The sequence below is a fragment of the Dermacentor andersoni genome, chromosome 1, assembly GCF_023375885.2.
Source record: "Dermacentor andersoni chromosome 1, qqDerAnde1_hic_scaffold, whole genome shotgun sequence".
In the NCBI taxonomy this organism is placed as follows: Eukaryota; Metazoa; Arthropoda; class Arachnida; order Ixodida; family Ixodidae; genus Dermacentor; species Dermacentor andersoni.
Genome location: NC_092814.1, coordinates 386839587 through 386846202, shown reverse-complemented (window position 1 = coordinate 386846202; position 6616 = coordinate 386839587). Strand labels below are relative to the sequence as shown.

The following is a 6616-nucleotide window of genomic DNA, read 5'->3' as shown; positions in this document are numbered from 1 at the left end:
TATACGCTTGCTTACGCTCTTCAATAGCTTCCTTTCTTTCCTAGTTCCACCACTTACGTGGTTTCCTCTTTCCAAACCAAGAGTTTTTTTTCGTTGCCTGTCTTACCTCCTTCTGCATAACGTCTACCAGTTCCTTATACTCCCAGAGTGTTGTAGGAAATGCCTCCATTTTCTTCTCTATATTTTTTTCGCCATGTCTGTTATTTGCGCTTCTAGCGGCTGCCCCACCAAACATGAGTGTTTTCGCGAATGACTAACCATAGAAGTCATCTTGAAAAAAATGCGCCGTGCAAGTCGGTTCTACACTCCTAGCCCGGCATCTCATGCAAGCGGTACCAGTTCTTAGGGCTTAAGACCCATTGCAAATTGCGTGCAAAGTTCGAAGTATGACAGTCAATGAAAAAGTTCAAAATTTGGTGACCATTTGGACAGAAAAAAACTATTTGCGGTGAAACTATTGCATCCACTGGTATATTTCCGAGGATTTAGCGACTTAAGTGACTTAGCTTTTAGCCGGTTGCTACAGCCGCTCTTGAAATCTCAAAATTTTTTTTTTTCAAAATTTCAGTTTTCACAACAAGGTCGTGTATTGAGCGTCGTAGATATACAGGGTGTCCAAGGCAACGTTAGCCTTTAGAATATGCAAGGACGCAATAAATGGTATTCTGTCAGCAATGACGTAGCGCACAAGGAGGATTTTTTTTTTTTCATAATTGAGCTGTCGATAATAAGATGAGATTGTCACTAACCTTTAGAGCACAGGTCTTAGGCGCCCGATCCTGCATTAAGCGTGGGCGTGCTTCAGCTTCCTTCGTAACCGAGCGAACGAGCACAGCGAAGGATGAAAGAGCGAGCGAGGAGCCCCGCGGGTGATGGAAGACGGCGAGAGCGAAGAGATCGTGAGGAGGAAAGCAAAGGAGGAGGGTGGAGCCAACATTCCCCTAGACAAGAAGGCCTGAGTGCTCGGCGAGTGACGTTACGGAGAAGAGGCCGGTGGCGCGCTTGGGGATACGGGTTCAATGAAGGGATCGCGGCTTGGTTCGCCTAAGAGCAGTATGCTTCCATTGACCACTCCACACTTTTTCTTCAGTCGAAACTGCGGAATGAGCAGCAGACACCTTACAAAGCATTTATTTAGAGGCACAGATACAAAGCAGCTTTGTAAAGCTTGCGCAGGTATTGATGCCAGCAGCTTATATAGCGTCGCGCTTTGCCGTTTTTGTAATGTACGTTTTTATGAATTATTATCATTATTTAGTATGCCCGATACTTCACACCTATTACTGCAAATAATTTGAATCCATAAAAAGTTTTCCTTCCGCATTTTGTACTTATGGTTTTTATGGCGCCGCAGTGATGAATGTAACGCACTCGATTAGCTTCACAATGCGTATGAACAACTTCAATGGGGACACATGTACTTATACCAATCTAGATTATGCTTAAATTAATAATTTCGCTTTCGACGCACTAATTACCGCAGTCCACTAATTTACAACTCAAAGAAGTTTAGAAATGGGATGTAAAATTATTCGTGCAGCTATTTACAAGGAAACAGCTGGCTTATTGCGCAGAGTTTCAGCTTTTCTCTTCCTTGCCTTAGCATTGGTATCCAATATTTTCTCATTCATCTTGCAGCAGTAGTTCTTCAATAAAATATTCGTGCTACACCACAAAAGGTGCCTTAACACAAATTGACATTTGTGTTCATCCTCGCAGGCGTCGAACTCTGAGGAACCATCACTTTCTGTAAAGGCACTTTCTGTAATTGAGCAATTAACCTTTCCGTATTTTTCAAAAGTAACTGTTTAAAGTTCTGAACATCTTACCCTCGAGTGCGGTAATACAATGTAGTATGCACGTGGTAGCGCCCTAATCCAGGCAGTCTGGGCTTCTTCATCTTGCGGAAACTTGAAGACATGATTGTTCTGCCCAGATTTGTACATGTAATTGCTTCGGCAATTGAGTACGCAGCACCTATTAGGCATACCTTGGCATGGCACTCAACATTCCGGGGCAATGAAAACTCGCGGCACACACAATCGCAAGCACAGCACAAGTGTTGAGACTACATGCACTGGTCACGTCAAGAAAAAAATGTGCGTTCAGAAGCATGGAACAGCATGGCCGAGCATGCCGGGACTTGTTTACCACCGAAGCTATTCAAGGAGCGGAAGGGCTCCTGCAACTAATCGAATTGTTGTCGCCACCGTCGTGCCCTCGGTGTTCTCCGAGTAGACGGGGTTACCCATTGTATATCTTCGGCGCCTCATTTTCCACACAGGTGCGCCGCTCTTAGCTTCGTAGCACGCCGCGCGGAACTTCTGTGTAGGCCTCTTTTGCGTGACGTAGCTCAAGGGGAAAGGGTCAGCCAGAAGGTCTTAAGTTCTCTAGAGGGTGTTGGTGCAGCGGAGCTATGAGGCGGAAAGCGGAGGATGAGAGTATGGCGAAAGCGTGAGAAGAAAAGCGTAGTGACGCGCAAGAAGGGCTCTGCGGCAAAGATGGCTACGAGATGGCACCAGAGTAGCGCGCGTCAGACATATCAAAACAAAGCGCTGCATCAGCGGAAGTCTGTCAGCGGCGGCGGCTGTGAATCGCACCCACGTGTCACTCAAGCGTCGACTCTCGCGATCTACTGATTAATGAGACATTCGCGCCATACTTCGCTCCATTTGCAACATCCCGCGCGAGACAGATTGTGAGCGCCAGCCAAAATATCTCGAAAGGAAAACAAATATAGAGCTGCGCTCAAATTTCGCATTAGGGAGTGTCGTAATCATCGGTGAATTTTTTGCATTGTTAAATTAAGGGCGTGAATTTTAATAGAAAATTAATAATTTTGTTGGTCTGCTCACACCCAATTTTATTGTTTTCAGTGTGCGGCCTCTCCCGTAATTATTTTCCCCGCTTTCTTTTAAAACAAAAAAACACGAAATATGAGAACATCCGCATGATTACGCATCCGTGCGCCACGACAAATGCTGTTACTGTTCCAGGCGTTAATCGGAAGAATCGTTATGACATGGAAAAAGTACGTACACCCGAATCCAGCCGATTCGGGTGTACTAAACCAATTATTAATTTTCTATCAAAATTCACGCCCTGAGTTGAGTAACTGAAAAGTTCGTTTTCGCATAAGTATCGATACGTCAATTATTAAAAAAATTATCCTGGTGCTTTAGAATAGCGCTGACAGAATAACGACCCACCGCGACGGCTTGGTGGCTATGGTGTTGCTCTGCTAAGCAGGAGGTCACGGGATCAAATCGTGGGGGCGGCGGCCGCGTTTCGATGGGGGCAAAACTCAAAAACACCCGGGTTATGTGCATTGCGGGCACGTTAAAAATCCCCTGGTGGTCAAAATTAATCCGAAGTCCCCCACTACGGCGTGCCTCATGACCAAATTGCGGTTTCGGCACATAAAACCCCAGAATTCAAATTCCACATAATACAATTGGTTGCTTCCTCGTCTATCCTTTATTTTATTTTCAATAGCTTGGCTAGCATTAGCTGGGACGCCCGGTATTAACCTCGTTTCCCACAGCGTCAGCTCATACCGCTAGCGAGTTAGCCGACTCAAGGCCGGCTGCGCCTTTCGTTTTTTTTATCACTTTGTCTCTGGTTAGTTTGGCAGCTTTTCGCCAGATGACATGTTACGAAATAAATGTCATTTAGCAACAGTTCTTGTGTTGTTTCTTTCTATATGCACGAAACTTCCCTACAGAAAGTAGCTGGCCGGTATTTTTGAACTGTGAACGTGCTTCCAAAATTCATGTGCTTTTACAGCGCAGCTTTATACGGCTACGTTCCGGAACAAATTGCGTGCGTCTCTGAAGATAGCGAATTTCCACCCATGCTTTGGCCGCTCCAGAAGATAGTGCAATACCGGGCCGACCCGCGCAGGAGGTGAAGCAGGCTTTGAGAATTCCGCCAACTTGCAAAATTAAATTAAATAGGTTCGGCACAAAAACAACCCCTATCAGATATTCAGCCGACGAGAACAGATCGTACGCATTGACCCGCACCGGCCATGTCTACGTTTGCACCACCCACTCTTTGTTGGTGTTCCAAGCGATTGCGTATCTCCGTTTCTTTCTTTCCGCTCTCCCGTGGTGGCGGTCCCGTAAGCGTGCTGCCCGCCAAGACCGCGAGGCAGAATGTAATGCGAACCATCCATATGTGGACCCGATCCCGCATAACGTGAACGTTTCACCGGAACAACGGGCAAGTTTCACAGGGGGCTTGTGGGGAAACAATTTTGTGTGGCCTGTTTTGTGTGTGACCGCTAGCGATTCTCGAGTGACCTCACAGGCATTACTGCACTGCGCGACGTCGGCCAACGCGCCATCGCCTTGGCTGCGGTGAAGCAGGGCGTACCCTCGGATGTGCGCTGAGGTGCGCGTCTGCTCTGCCTTCCATAAATTCGTTAGTAAAAGGTGACGTTTTGCAACAACACATGGGTAGGTATGCCACCCGATGCCTCATCATCTTCCGAGGCGCAACATTGTGGAGGAGCGACTACTTGCGCCTCGCCTTCCATTTATGTGCGTACGACATTTGATGCACGGCAATGAACAGTTCGCCATTAAGGGGCCCACATGGACAGCTTCACTGCTCATCCAACTTCACAGACTGGAATGAATTTTTTTTTAGATTTCATTTATTATAAACATTAAACGCGGATAATGCGTTTTGAAATACTTGTTTCTTTCTTAAGGCGAAGATTTATGAAGATATTACTAAGAAATACTTCTTGCCTCCAGATATATGAAATGAGAAACGTGTGTTTTTGCGACGCTTTTGCAGCTTCAAACGTAATATAAAAAGTTTAACGTCCAGCGTGCGAAACAAATTCACAATGTTAGAAAAACCGCCAGCAGAGGTAGTATTCGTAATAAGTAATATAGTTGAAGCTATTTGACGGAGTCAATTCGAGCTATATCAAAGCACTATTTATGATCTTTGTACAAATGAAGGCTCCCCGAATTATTGCGCAAGTTTGTTCGTTTAACACGGACCGGCACTTTCATACCTAACCATTTTGCTGTCAGTATGCATCGAACATGTCTTATCATTTTAGCCGTTCCCAAATAGGTTATCTAAATTTCAGAAACCCGAAAACTCATCATAGCCGTCACACTGCGTTCATACCACAGGGAACGCAGAGGACTATTGAAAATTTCGGAAAAAGGTACAGGGTCGTGGTAAGGCAGCCCGTCGTGTAAAAAGAGGAGACGATTCGAATCGCAGATGCTATCCTTAGCTACACGCACAAAGTTCCTGCAGAACACTTTGTACTCTGCTACGATGCCACCGTTGATATAGCATACTCAGGTTTAGCTACTGATTCGCTCTATGGCTCATTTTGCGCACGACTCATTTCGTCTGAGTGATACCATCTGACTAAAAACCTTTATACATTTATATCTGCGCCGATGACTTATGTTATGTCGCGGAACAAACATAAATACCGTTTCTAAAAAAAGAAAGAAAAAGAACCATCACAGCTTCACGACAAAGCTCCCTAAGGTCATGAAAGTCGTCACCTGCGATAAAGATCAGAGTGGCAGCCCGCCGTTCAAAAATCAATTGTCAATCGCCAATTGCTCAAGGACGCGACTAAAGCGTAGAATGGCAATCCCTACCTCAACATGATGCTTGCTGCCTTTCGGTGGTCGGCAGAGCACGTTATTTGTATACATTTCTGGGGCATTGCATCGAAAGGCTAAAACCTTTGAACCATGTCAAACCACGAAAGGCTTTCACAGTCACTTGACTGGCTACACAAAAAGCGCGCATTGTCAAGTTGGCTGTGAGCACATCCTCTCTGAAACAAGAAACAAGTTTACGAGAAAGTGGCTCTTATATACATCACTCATATTGAGAAATTTATCCGCAAATTACATCTCATTATACCGATGTGTTGATGAGCCGCACTCTGCGGCCTGTGTTCTGTGTTAAAAATATAGTTAGTGCGGTGTCTGTAATCCATACGTAAAACAATGACATTGAAGCCAACGTCACATCAAGCGTCATATATCACAAATTGCAAGAAAAAACCGAAACTGTATAATCCTTGCAAGGCACACTTCGATGCATGCGGTTCATTTCATTCTCTTATCTGCTCGAGGGCACAAATACGCTGTTTAGATGATGGCGCACGGTTTCGTCCTCCGTGGTCGCGTATGGGATTCGGTGATGCGCTGTTAAGCTCGAGGGCGCGAGGTCGTATTTCGGCGGTGGGATTTCAATGGGGGGCGAAATTCAAAAAGACTCGTGTATCGTGCCTTGCGTAAAGATTAAAGAACACCAGGTGGTAAAAATTTCATCCGGATCTAGTCCCCCACTACGGCATGATTCATATACATATTCTGGTTTTGGCAGGTAAAACACCAGAATTCAATTTTTGCAGACGAATTTTGATTTTGCAATTATTTTTAAGCTTACTGCCCCCCAACTTGTGTTCCTATTGGCCATGGACATTTTTTAACATTATATATATGATGCCACCCCACGTAAGTCGAATTGTGAATCATTTCGAATTGGAACTGACTTCTCCACACCTAGTGAAAATGGCATAGGTCCTTGAGAATGTACTAGGGCAAAAATATTAGTT

The 6616-nt window shown here is 45.1% G+C and overlaps 1 pseudogene; it reads right to left on the bottom strand.

Moving 5' to 3' along the window:
* Positions 1-3852: 3852 nt before the first annotated feature.
* On the bottom strand, positions 3853-4032 carry LOC126518779 (U2 spliceosomal RNA; annotated as a pseudogene).
* Positions 4033-6616: the final 2584 nt, after the last annotated feature.